This window comes from Oncorhynchus keta, chromosome 4 (assembly GCF_023373465.1).
Source record: "Oncorhynchus keta strain PuntledgeMale-10-30-2019 chromosome 4, Oket_V2, whole genome shotgun sequence".
Taxonomy (NCBI): domain Eukaryota; kingdom Metazoa; phylum Chordata; class Actinopteri; order Salmoniformes; family Salmonidae; genus Oncorhynchus; species Oncorhynchus keta.
Genome location: NC_068424.1, coordinates 32696331 through 32710613, shown reverse-complemented (window position 1 = coordinate 32710613; position 14283 = coordinate 32696331). Strand labels below are relative to the sequence as shown.

The 14283-nt window shown below is 45.8% G+C and overlaps 1 protein-coding gene across 1 annotated transcript in view; it reads left to right on the top strand.

The window, feature by feature from the left end:
• LOC118373923 (sickle tail protein homolog) overlaps window positions 1-14283 on the top strand; it is a 156181-nt gene that overhangs the window by 60185 nt on the left and 81713 nt on the right.

Here is a 14283-nt window from a genome sequence, read left to right as displayed (position 1 = left end):
CCACCTCTTTGACGGGGCCCATGTCCACCTCTTTGACGGGGCCCATGCCCACCTCTTTGACAGGGCCCATGTCCACCTCTTTGACGGGGCCCATGCCCACCTCTTTGACAGGGCCCATGTCCACCTCTTTGATGGGGCCCATGCCCACCTCTTTGACGGGGCCCATGTCCACCTCTTTGACGGGGCCCATGTCCACCTCTTTGACAGGGCCCATGCCCTCCTCTTTGACAGGGCCCATGCCCTCCTCTTTGACAGGGCCCATGCCCACCTCTTTGACGGGGCCCATGCCCACCTCTTTGACGGGGCCCATGCCCATCTCTTTGACAGAGCCCATGCCCATCTCTTTGACAGGGCCCATGCCCACCTCTTTGACGGGGCCCATGCCCATCTCTTTGACGGGGCCTATGCCCACCTCTTTGACGGGGCCCATGCCCACCTCTTTGACGGGGCCCATGCCCACCTCTTTGACGGGGTCCATTCCCACCTCTTTGACGGGGTCCATTCCCACCTCTTTGACGGGGCCCATGCCCACCTCTTTGACGGGGCCCATGTCCACCTCTTTGACGGGGCCCATGTCCACCTCTTTGACAGGGCCCATGTCCACCTCTTTGACAGGGCCCATGCCCATCCACCTCTTTGACATGCCCACCTCTTTGGGCCCATGTCCACCTCTTTGACGGGGCCCATGCCCACCTCTTTGACAGGGCCCATGTCCACCTCTTTGACGGGGCCCATGCCCACCTCTTTGACAGGGCCCATGTCCACCTCTTTGACGGGGCCCATGCCCACCTCTTTGACGGGGCCCATGCCCATCTCTTTGACAGGGCCCATGCCCACCTCTTTGACAGGGCCCATGCCCACCTCTTTGACAGGGCCCATGCCCTCCTCTTTGACAGGGCCCATGCCCACCTCTTTGACAGGGCCCATGCCCACCTCTTTGACGGGGCCCATGCCCATCTCTTTGACAGAGCCCATGCCCATCTCTTTGACAGGGCCCATGCCCACCTCTTTGACGGGGCCCATGCCCATCTCTTTGACAGGGCCTATGCCCACCTCTTTGACGGGGCCCATGCCCATCTCTTTGACGGGGCCCATGCCCACCTCTTTGACGGGGCCCATGCCCATCTCTTTGACAGGGCCCATGCCATCCTCTTTGACGGGGCCCATGCCCACCTCTTTGACAGGGCCTATGCCCTCCTCTTTGACGGGGCCCATGCCCATCTCTTTGACAGGGCCTATGCCCACCTCTTTGACGGGGCCCATGCCCATCTCTTTGACAGGGCCCATGCCCTCCTCTTTGACGGGGCCCATGCCCACCTCTTTGACAGGGCCCATGCCCACCTCTTTGACGGGGCCCATGCCCATCTCTTTGACGGGGCCCATGCCCACCTCTTTGACGGGGTCCATTCCCACCTCTTTGACGGGGCCCATGCCCATCTCTTTGACAGGGCCCATGCCCTCCTCTTTGACAGGGCCCATGCCCACCTCTTTGACAGGGCCTATGCCCTCCTCTTTGACAGGGCCCATGTCCATCTCTTTGACAGGGCCCATGTCCACCTCTTTGACAGGGCCTATGCCCATCTCTTTGACGGGGCCTATGCCCATCTCTTTGACAGGGCCTATGCCCTCCTCTTTGACAGGGCCTATGCCCACCTCTTTGACAGGGCCTATGCCCATCTCTTTGACAGGGCCCATGCCCTCCTCTTTGACAGGGCCCATGCCCACCTCTTTGACAGGGCCCATGCCCACCTCTTTGACGGGGCCCATGCCCATCTCTTTGACGGGGCCCATGCCCATCTCTTTGACAGGGCCCATGCCCACCTCTTTGACAGGGCCCATGCCCACCTCTTTGACAGGGCCCATGCCCACCTCTTTGACAGGGCCCATGCCCACCTCTTTGACAGGGCCCATGCCCACCTCTTTGACAGGGCCCATGCCCACAAGATCTTTGATTTCTTCCTCTCCCTTGCCGTCTGTCCTGCTCCATGTTGAAATAAATTGCAAGTGTTCAAACACAACCTTTTATATGGTGACAAATTGTGGTTACCACTATGTGAAATCAATTAGCAATAACGAGTAGTCATGTAATTTAGATATTTATACTTTACAAGCACACATTACATTTCTGTAGTTCTCAAAATCCATATATATAGTTTATCAAATGGTTAAGTGATTAATCGCCTTTGGATTAAATTATGGTCAAATGTATTTAAACAAATGAGAAGAGAATCATATGAAAAGTATTGTGAGCATTGCATTGTGAAAGGCAATTACTTTATATGAAAGCTTTTTCTAGATGAAACACTGATTAGGTTTGGTGAAGAGGTTACTGTGTGATTTTGTGTGTTGTACTTAGTCAATTGAAATGTGCTTAAAGTTGTGAATAAACAGCCTTTTTGATGATCTGTTTTGAGTTTTGTACTAGGAGTTGTGACATTTCACCACATGTAAAAATAGTACCAAAGCAATTTTTAAAAAATTATTAGAGTGTAGCAAACAGCACCCCCTGCTGTAGAACATGCAGTCTGCAAGTGATTGTACAGTATTGTATGTGTCAACTTCATATGTCCATGTGTGAATGCTGAAGATGCTTTTAGATGCTGATATTTGGTCAGTTTTGCATTTCCCCAACTGATGGTTAAGGTTAGGATCGAGGGAGGGGAAGCTGATCCAAGGTCTTTACCCGCAGCAGTACATTGTGTCAGCGTGCAGCAGACAACACTGTGTATAGATAGATGGTGATCGGTGAAGCTAGGCATTAACAGAGAGAGCTGTCTGTTGGTTCTAGTCTTCCACTAAGCCATCAGGGAGCATTTATTAGTACTGACAGAGCCAACATTAGAGTTGTTTGGGCTCCTTGTTTGTCTCCAAACTTGAATTGCAGGAAAGGGAGGAGGATGTGGAGTGGGAGGGAGGGAGAGAGAGAGAGAGAGCGAGAGGGAGGGAGTTGTGGGTGGTGCATGAGAGGACAAATTCCAATCTACGAAAGTGATTTGTGGCGATGTGATTTTTGGAGTGATTTGTTTCCTTCGTTTTAGCTGAATCACCATCTTTTGAATCAGGCCAAAAAATATGATCTGCTTTCATAAAGACAGAGAATCAGGCTTATTGGCCAGTGCCCTGCTGCCAAAGAGGAAATAGAACTTGTTTGTGCGACTTTATTGAAACTCACCGCCTGTTTTAATGGGAGGATATTGAGTTTGCACTCGAGTCAAACAAACACAAGTGTTTGCCCGCTCAAAATGAGCAATTCCATTTGGAATTAGACCAGCAATAAAATCTAGTCAAATGCATAGTTCATTTAGTTGAAATACCTCACTGGCATATGGGGGCCATTGGTGTCATAGCTTTATGTTAATATTTATTTTTCACTTACAGAGAACTCTATTAGTTATATACTTATTCTCAACCATTTTTGTATCTCTCTCTCTCTCTCTCTCTCTCTCAGACAGACAGACAGACAGACAGACAGACAGACAGACAGACAGACAGACAGACAGACAGACAGACAGACAGACAGACAGACAGACAGACAGACAGACAGACAGACAGACAGACAGACAGACAGACAGACAGACAGTCTGGCTACCACAGTGGTTCATATCATATCAGGCTCCTATCTTTTGGCAGCATGCCTGTCCAGGTTGGCTGCCATGTCTATGTCTGTTTATTGAAGGCTCTCAAGGACAGAAAACTCTGGTCCTTCAGGGATGTGTTCTCCCAATCAGTGTAGAATTGCAATACTTACACTCAGAGAAAGAATGCTGGGTTGCAGCCATTGGGTCACTTATTTGCGTTGTTTTCTTTCATTTTTTTTAATAGAAAGGTTGGGTTGTTGATACTGGAGGATTGACATCTGAACCAGCAGGTCAGATCAGAAGACTGGAGGAGTTGTAGTAGGTTCGTGGCTTCCAGATAGTGATTTTTTTTGGTGTCCTTACTGTTTATCTGTTCTCTTGTATAGTTATCACATGTTAAGGTTGAACAGTTTCAATGAGGCCGAGAAAAGTGTATGAATTCCCTAAAAGCCTATGTAAATCCTGTTGTTGGGATGCAATAAGGTGGCATAATTTATTATAGCATGTAATAAATCATCTTAATATTCTAGAAGAATGTGTCAAATGCAACAAATAAATGAAGGAAAAATGAAGTTTGCCGTATGTGAACTTAACATGTTAAACAGGAACGACATTTACTCTCTCTCCAACAATCCAACATTATTCACGCAACCAAACTGGCTGGGTCAAAATAACCCAGGTGGTGTTCTGTCCAATATTTACCCAGCGCTGGGTTACAAAATAACCTAAACTGGGTTGATTTTGACCCAGCATGTTTTGGAGTGTTGCATTTTGTTTTGGCTGAAGGGCTGGGTGTCTGCTTCCCACACTTGTAGGACAGTCAGGCCCTTTGCTAAAATGGTGTGAATCACTAGTATTATTAAGAGAGAGAGAGTGAGAGTGTGTGTGTGTGTGTGTGTGTGTGTGTGTGTGTGTGTGTGTGTGTGTGTGTGTGTGTGTGTGTGTGTGTGTGTGTGTGTGTGTGTGTGTGTGTGTGTGTGTGTGTGTGTGTGTGTGTGTGTGTGTGTGTGTGTGCGTGCGTATTTATAACCACAACTTCAAGGAGAAAGCCTGTCTTACCCCATAGCCTAAGAGAAACTCCAAACCTGTCTCCGGGATAAAGAGTCTTAATTGCAGTTGTGTAAAAAGCCTCATTTATCCCGAGGGGCCACTTTTGGGGTTCTGGACTCCTCCATTGTGCTAATGAATTAGCTTTTGTTTCTAGCTACCCTATTTGGAGACTGGTACATGTGTCTCAGACTAGTTTCCTGTCCAGGGGGTGTACTTGTACATCAAGCTGGAGAGGCTCCAGGCCTCCTGCCCCCATGGGCTGTTCTGGCTCGGCTATGTTTCAAGAAGACTGCAGATACAGTCAGAGAGGAGATGAAATGTGGTTATCTGTGTGGTGGAGGTTTGGGATTATACAGCTAATGAGAGGGCGATAGCACAGCCATGGCTCCATTCAGACCCCCACCAGTGTTTAGCACAAACTGTCCATTGGGTTGCCAAAAACATGCGTCACGTAAACACACACTGGAGACAGAGGAAGGGCAAGAGAGGGAGGGGGTGTTAAAGGCAGAATGTCAACAATCTGGCCTCCCACCAGTTCTGGATACTTGCATCATTGATTATTCAAGATGTGTCTTAGTAGGCACACATGGAGGCCACAGGAGACGATAACAGCTATTTATTAGCATTATAGCCTCATATAACGTAATAGTGTTGTAATAGCATTATAAATTGAGTCTTTAAGTTAAGAGTGATTGTTTCAGTCTTAAAGTTAAGAGTTTAAAAAAATCTTTGGTCTCAAAGTTAGGAGGGGTTTTATCTTCAATCATAGAGTGATGAGGGGTAAGAGGACGTTCATCTGCGAATGAAGTCAATAGGAGTTCTAATGAGATCAGTGGGAGGTGCCAACTACTGGACCGTCATTAATCAAAACAGAGTAGAGATGATGAGGGGAGGGATTAGCCTGTCCAGTACTAGAAGTGAGAGGACAGCTCCCACATGATTGGATAACATTGTGACTGGATACGGTTTTCTTTGGCAACAAGTTGAAAGCCACCCGGACAGCTGATGAAACTGAGGAGTATTTCTGTCTGTAATAAAGTCCTTCTTGGGGGGAAAACTCAAATCAAATCAAATGTTATTTTATTGATCACATACACATGGTTAGCAGATGTTACTGCGAGTGTAGCGAAATACTTGTGCTTCTAGTTCCGACAGTGCAGTTATATATAACAAGTAAGCTAACAAATTCACGACGACTACCTTATACACGCAAATGTAAAGGGATGAATATGAATATGTACATATAAATATATGGATGAGCGATGGCCGTGCGGCATAGGCAAGATGCAGTAGATGGTATAGAACAGTATATACATACGAGATGAGTAATGTAGGATATGTAAACATTATTAAAGTGCCGTTATTTAAAGTGACTTGTGATACCTTTATTAAATCCATTTATTAAAGTGGCCATAGTTTTGAGTCTGTATGTTAGCAGCAGCCTCACTATGTTAGTGATGGCTATTTAACAGTCTAATGGCCTTGAGATAGAAGCTGTTTTTCAGTCTCTCAGTCCCAGCTTTGATGCACCTGTACTGACCTCGCTTTCTGGATGGTAGTGGTGTGAACAGGCAGTGGTCCGGGTGGTTGTTGTACTTGATTATCTTTTTGGCCTTCCTGTGACATCGGGTGCTGTAGGTGTCCTGGAGGGCAGGTAGTTCGCCCCTGGTGAAGCGTTGTGCAGACTGCACTACCCTCTGGAGAGCCTTGCAGTTGCCGTACCAGGCTGTTGCGCCTTCTTCACCACGCTGTCTGTGTGGGTGGAACATTTCAGTTTGTCAGTGATGTGTACACCGAGGAACTTAAAACTTTCCACCTTCTCCACTTCTGTCCCGTCGATGAGGATAGGGGGGTGCTCCCTATGCTGTTTCCTGAATTCCACGTTGAGTGAGAGGTTATTTTCCTGACACCACACTCCGAGGGCCCTCACCTCCTCCCTTTAGGCCGTCTCGTCGTTGTAGGTAATCAAGCCTATCACTGTAGTGTTGTCTACAAACTTGATGATTGAGTTGGAGGTGTGCATAGCCACGCAGTCATGGGTGAACAGAGTACAGAAGGGGGCTGAGCACGCACCCTTGTGAGGCCCCAGTGTTGAGGATCAGCGGTGTGGAGATGTTGTTTCCTACCTTCACCACCTGGGGGCGACCCGTCAGGAAGTCCAGGACCCAGTTGCACAGAATGAGTTTGGAGGGTACTATGATGTTAAATGCTGAGCTGTAGTCGATGAACAGCATTCTCACATAGGTATTCCTCTTGTCCAGATGAGATAGGGCAGTGTGCAGTTTAATGGCGATTGCATCGTCTGTGGACCTATTGGGGCGGTAAGCAAATTGGAGTGGGTCTAGGGTATCAGGTAGGGTGGAGGTGATATGATCCTTGACTATTCTCTCAAAGCACTACATGATGACAGAAGTGAGTGCTACGGGGCGGTAATAATTTAGTTCAGTTTTCTTTGCCTTCTTGGGTACAGGAACAATGGTGGCCCTCTTGAAGCATGTGGGGACAGAAGACTGGGATAGGGATTGATTGAATATGTCCGTAAACACACCAGCCAGCTGGTCTGCGCATGTTCTGACGGCGAGGGATGCCGTCTGGGCCGGCAGTCTTGTGGGGGTTAACAAGTTTAAATGTTTTACTCACGTTGGCCACAGAGATGGAGAGCCCACAGGCTTTTGTAGCGGGCCGTGTCAGTGGCACTGTATTGTCCTCAAAGCAAGAAAATAAGTTGTTTAATTTGTCTGGAACCAAGACTTCGGAGGCCGCGATGGGGCTGGTTTTTTCTTTTTGTAATCCGTGGTTGTCTGTAGACCCTGCCACATACGTCTCGTATTTATAGGTGCTTTTCACTGAGCTGACAGGACCAGCATGGAAAATATCTTGATAGATCAGCAATCAGCTTCCTCTCAATGTAAAACTGTGTCTGTGTCTCTGAGGCTGTCTACACTAGATAATTGCATGTATCAGAATACGAAGACCACATTGAGGAATGTTATTTAGAAAATAATTATAATTGTTCGGCTAAATTTATGCAATCCCTTTAGCTTTGCTAGCAAGCTGGCTAGTTACAGAAATTAGCTGGCTTGTTAGCTACAGTAGTTGGTACTGCCATCAAGCTGTTGTTATAATCAGTGTTATAATCAGATTTAGCCTGTTCCACCATTTACAGAATGCATACTGGCATTGTAATATAGCGCGGGAAAAGGGAATCCGGACACACGGTATATGTAAGTGGAGACACATGACGTGATCAGAACTCCATGATCAGAATACAAAAGCTGCATGAACTGTCAAGTCTAGACACGGCCAAATGGCACCCTATTCCCTATATAGTGCACTACTTTTCATTAAAGGCCGTTTTGCAAAAAAAAAGTGGTGCAATATGCAGGGAATAGAGTGTCATTTGGGACACACGCATAGCCTACTGCCCATCTTGTTCATCTTGTTCAGCCCTGGCGGGTTGGCAGAGCACATTTTATAGGCAGCTGATGGGTATGAGGAAGGCAACGAGTTCCAGCGAAGGACACGGCATGAATCAGATGGTCTGGACTCATACGACTCCCGAGAATACAATGAACCTTTATGTGCTAAGGGAGTGAGTCTATTGCAACAGGCAAGGGAGTGAAACATGGCCCGTATGGATCACGTGTGGGCGAGCACACCAGCGTGCATGTGTCCATCAGAGGGAGGCCTCCAACAGAATTCTCATCCAAAGGGTATATAGAAAAACATCCACATATGTACCTTCTGATTGGGTTTTCGAACCACATCTGATATTTCGGACCACATCTGATATTCCAGCTCTTACGCTGAACATTTTCAACACAGAAGAATGGATATTGTTTCTCCCCATATCAACAGGGGAGTACATGTCTGTAGACTGTTGTGGTCGTAGTTATGCACTGTGTGGACTTTGCTGTTGTTTGTACATTCCTCGGTAAATGACTAAGCATGCGTCCCAAATGGCACCATGTTCCCTATATAGTTCACTACTTTTAACCGGGGGCCCTATGGGCCCTGGTCAAACAGTGCACATTATAGAGAGCATGGTGCCATTTGGGACCAGATTAACATTGAGTAAGGGGAGACAACAACGCAAAGGACCTTACCCGTAACAAGTCCCACAGTGTCACCCAGCAGAAATGTTGCATGTCATATTTTGACCAAGACTATCATTTACTTAAAACTGGCAAATGGGAGAGAGGAAATTCTTTAGATTCCATATCGACACATTTCCCTTTTGTTACCTCTCGGGATACAAGGTCATTTCCCATCTGGGTGTTCACACTAGGGCCTTTGAGAGAGTGAGTATAATGTAGGGTTTTTGGGAATTTGAGTAGCGGAAACTGATTGTTTGGGTGGTTTAAGGTGATAGGTACCAATGTACATTATATGCTATGGGGATTCGGAACCTGTCTGTATATTTCGCCACCTCTTGCTGGGTAATATTTTTTATCCGTCTATTTGTTCAGAGGAAGAGTAGAGAGACAGGTTGGTTGAGTGTTTGGAATTTAAGAAGCGAAAACTGACTGGTTCAGGGGTAGCGGCATGCCATGTTTATACTAGGCTGTAGGGATTCCGGGTCAATGGTTTGATGGCTGTCTGGGTGGGTAAGTGGGTGGGAGTTCCACTTCTCTCCATATGTTTATGGAGACCTTATGACATTATGTCTCTTCTGACTCAACTATGTTTGGTCATGTGCTGACCCCTCCACTTTCAATTACATGGCCCACAAACTGTGCATTGATGTCTTCACGTTTGCTGTAAAGATGTTGAAACTGAGGAGGAAATACAAAATGTTAGACAACGAACACGTAATCGGTTCCTGTTCGACACGCAGAGAGTCCCAACATGTCTGGAATATGTTTGCAGTCATGTACAGTACAGCAAACATATGTTTCATGTCAATAGTACAGTCACACATTTTGACAAATATAAAAATGGAGATTTATGTGATGGTTATTTTTGATTCACATAACCCTTATGATAGAGCAGGTCAGCTTTTGTTATGCTATGCATAAGTTACTCACAAAACAACTTTCATGGCAGCTGATGACTTAATAAGCCGCTGAGCAAAGATAAGTTGAGAGCCTTGTGTGATGAATATAAACGAGCTATATTCCAGAAGTAGGTTATGACACATGGCTGGTTGCTTCTAAATGGCACCCTATTCCCTTTAGAGTGCAGTACTTTGGACACAAGCCTGTCTCTGTGAGGGCTCCCTATGAGGTCAGGTCAGGAGAAACGGCTTACTGACAACAAAGACCAGAGAGTGCGGTGTGTGTGTGTGTGTGTGTGTGTGTGTGTGTGTGTGTGTGTGTGTGTGTGTGTGTGTGTGTGTGTGTGTGTGTGTGTGTGTGTGTGTGTGTGCGTGTGCGTGTGCGTGTGCGGGCACGTGCGTGTGAGAGTGGGTCAGACACCTGTTGGTCTGGGGCCCACTCTCTAACTGGAACGATATCAGAGGAGGCAACTTACACACATGTTTACTCTCTCCCTCTAACATACAAATGCACACACACCAAACCTTACACAACCTCAGGCAGTCAGTCAGTCAGTCAGTCAGTGGGTAGTTGGCCTGAGGCAGAGAAGCGGTGCTTGCTGTTCGTCCTGTGTCCTGGAATGTTGTTTGTTTCCTAAATCCCTACTGGTCACCTTTCTGGCTCTGGGTGGATCTCAAGCCTCTTTTTCATGTGAGCCTTGTCTGGAAGTCGACAGTTTGGAACTATTTGGAAGTCAACAGTAGTCCGTGTTGTTCCTCTATTTCTGCTAACCCGTTTTCCTCACACCCAGTTTGTTACTCCTGGGTTTAAAATGGAAGAAGGGAGAGGAGTAACTGAAGAGATAGGAGAGGACGAGGTATTCTATTCTATTCTAGAATGTTCAAGTCTTGTGGAAGGTAAGGAACCTGAAACTGAAAGAGAATCTGCAGGGAAGTGGCTGATTTGAACGTTTCTGATGCATACAGTAGCTTAGTCAGTTAGACATTTTTTGAGGGTTAAAAATAGGCCCGTAAGTACATCAGCCATGCGGCTACACTTAACTACAGGAGGTGTTAGGCTGGCGGGATATCTTTCATTAGCTGTCCTGTGGCAGTGCTTGCTGCTATGTTCCTAGCTACATTACACCCATTCACAGTGGTTAACTGATATTGAATCAAAGTGTATTGGTCATGTACACAGATTTAAAGGTGTTATAGCAGGTGCAGCGAATTCTTTTTTTGCAAATGCAATGTAAATAAAAAATAATATATATAAAAAAATCTAAACAAGAAACCAAGAAATAACTATCTATGTAGATATATTAGAGTGAGCATGTGTGAGAATCCAGAATGTAATTACAGTATGTATACAAGTATGTGGATACCCCCTTCAAATGATTTCAGCCACACCCGTTGCTGACAGGGTTATAGAATCGAGCACACAGCCATGCAATCTCCATGGACAAACATTGCCTGTAGAATGGCCTTACTGAAGAGCTCATTGACTTTCAACGTGGCACCGTCATAGGATGCCACCTTTCCAACAAGTCAGTTCGTCAAATTTCTGTCCTGCTAGAGTTGCCCCTGGAGCAGTGGAAAAGCGTTCTCTGGAATGATGAATCACGCTCCACTATCTGGCAGTCTGACAGAAAAAATCTGGGTTCGGGGGGGGGGGTGACAGGAGATCGCTACCTGCCCCAATGCATAGTGCCAACTGTAATGTTTGGCGGAGGAGGAATTGTAGTCTGGGGCTGTTTTTCATGGTTCGGGCGAAGCCCATTAGTTCCAGTGCAAAACATGTATCCACATAGTGTTGGTCATGTCGTGTATATTAGAGTGAGCATGTGTGAGAATCCTAGAATATAAATATGTGGTCTGTATACACATGATTTAATTTGGAAAAGAAAATGGTATGTTCAGGAGCAGGTATATTGAGCTATGTTGAGTACACAGTACATACATACACAGTGAGTAAACAACAGTATATAAACAGAATATGAGGTGACCAGCATTCAATGACTCTAAATACATGGGGCGTTCGTCTCAAGGTTCAGGGCAGAGTACTGGGCACTGGCTAGCGATGGCTGTTCAACAGTCTGATGGCCTAGAGACAGAGGCTGTTTTTCAGTCTTGGTCTAGACAGAGTTGACTGTTCGTTGTGTAGGTGGAAATCTCCATGTGAATACGTTTCCTATCCATGTTGTCAGTTCACTATCTTTATGTGTTCACACTGAGTGACAGTGGTTTACAGACTGGAAACACTGGAAACACTTCTGTGTGGGTGCAAAGCGGAGTGAATGTCACGTTGGAGTCACACCCATGTACTTTTATTTGGAGAGTTAGGACACGTAAGACAGCAGGAATGGAAACACGGTCGTTGGACGCTTTTCACATGACTGCCACAGCTTGGAGATGGTAGACATTGTTGTTGAGAGAGCTGGCAGGAGGAAAGATTTCTCGTGCACTCCCAACATCTCAAACGCCTACTCGATGTGGCCCCATTTGTAAAAGCCTGAAGTATCCCCCGTCTCAAGTCTCTATGAACAGATGTACAGAAAATAATGGTTTCGCTTGTATTCACATTAAACCGATCAAGCACCACTTTACAATGCTGTCTAAGAATTTCCTCATTGAAAAAAACGAAGGTCAACTTTTCCACTTAAAAAGGGGCAAACTGGGATTCAACGACGCCGTGACACGTTATTTTGTTGATGTACCAATCCCAGATTCCTCCTTTAAACCGGGAAGCAGTGAAAACCGTCTGTTGAAATGCCCACTTTATAATCTCCCCCGCCGTGCTTGACCTAGAGAGAGACAAATCCTGAAGTAACATCCCTAGCCATAGACAGACCCTTATTTTTCGCCATTAGCCTTTGAAAGGCACACGTCATGGCTGTACCTGCCGTCGGGAGTGTACCTGCCGTCGGGAGTGTACCTGCCGTCGGGAGAAAACAAGACAACAGATCAGACCTGCTTCACTACTCTCTCCCTGTGTTTTCACACTCCACCGCTCCCCTCTTCCTCTCCTCCTCCTCTTCACCTGTGCTTCATGCCCCCAGCCCTACGCAGAACCAACAGCCTGGAAGAGTTGCGGCTCGGGGTTAAAAGAGTATGTGTCAGCACGCGGATCCATGGGATAGCTTTCAGTCTCACCGCAAGCCCCTTGACTGTCAGAAGCACACTGGATGCGTCCCAAATGGCATCCTATATAGTGCACTATAAAAAGTAGTGAAGTAGTATTCAAAAGTAGTGCACTAGAAAGAGTGTGTATATATATATATATATATATATATGGTGTCATTTGGGATGCAACCACTGCCCAGCCCGAGCCAAAATGTTTCCCCCATTGATCTGTAGTGATTAGGCTCAGTCCCAGGGGATTGATTTATGACAAGATGAAAGACTGTTGAACGGAAGGAAATGCTTCTCATTCTCCCTTTAGTATTTTAAGATTGAAGATCATGTAGATATACTGTAATGGGGTAATTAAAAGTATAAATGAATTTGTTGTAACGGAGTTGAATGGAGTTACAATATTTGTCTTTCATTAGACATACAGTTTCTGTTTTTGCTGTAATTTCATGTCGTATCAAAGTTGACAGTCGAGAGAATGATGTTATTCCAAGTCAAGATGGCTGCCGTGAATAAGTTATTAAAACATCCTAAAGGATGTTAATGGAAGGAATGCCATTTCCTCCTGAGAAAACACTGACTTTGACGTTACGAATGGCTTTAGTCAGCGACTTCTGTTCACTGTGAGGATGCCATTTCCCAACCGTCTGTATATATAAACAGATTCTCTGGATAACATTCTCTCTCTCCCAGACAGATGTTGAACGTTTGCCCAGGCTTTTGAAAGTGAGGAGAGTTTAAAGTGAACAGCTGCTTCAGTTTAATGTTTTCATCACTGATGTGATTTTTGTCATATTCAATCTGAAGTTCAGGTCACTGAGATAAACAATGTGTGATGAGGTGGGCGCTGCATCCTAAATGCCATCCTATTTCCTTTATAGTGCACTACTTTTGCCCAGGGTAGTGCACTATCTAGGGAATAGGGTGCTATTTTTTGGGACTAGTCTGCAGTACTGAATTGTTATAAGGATGTTCCTATCCTGGAGAATATCAATATCCCACTTTATGATCTGATGATGCTTCATGCAAAGGTTTTTTTTCCTTTGTCTAAATTTATAGAACATTCTCTCAGATAAATGATTAGGTAACACCAAAATGCCGCTCATGGTGTTCTTGGATGCCTAACAAGCTACTATTTTTTGGGGAGCTATCATTCAGGAGGGAACTGATGCTCTTTTCAGTTGGAGAATCGGAAATAGAACCGATTATACCAAACAAGATCACTGCTCTCCCTTGTTTATGTCAATACATGTCCGTTCGGGTTCATTTTGAAAGTATCGCCCGAGGGTTTACTGTAAGGTAAATAACCTGCACAATAGATAAATGATAAATGACATCGGAAAGAGTACCCTGTGATGTCATGGGGCAGAGTTTAAGCTTGACTAGAGCACATCATCCAGTCCCTGGTTTAGATCCAGTAGGTGTGTAGGTTTTACCAAAGGCAGTAGGTTTATCGATTTAGCTCCAGTATCTCTGGCAAACCTGGGTTCAAATACTACTTCAAATATTTTAAACACTTTTAGCGTTTACTTTAGTCTACCTGGAGTG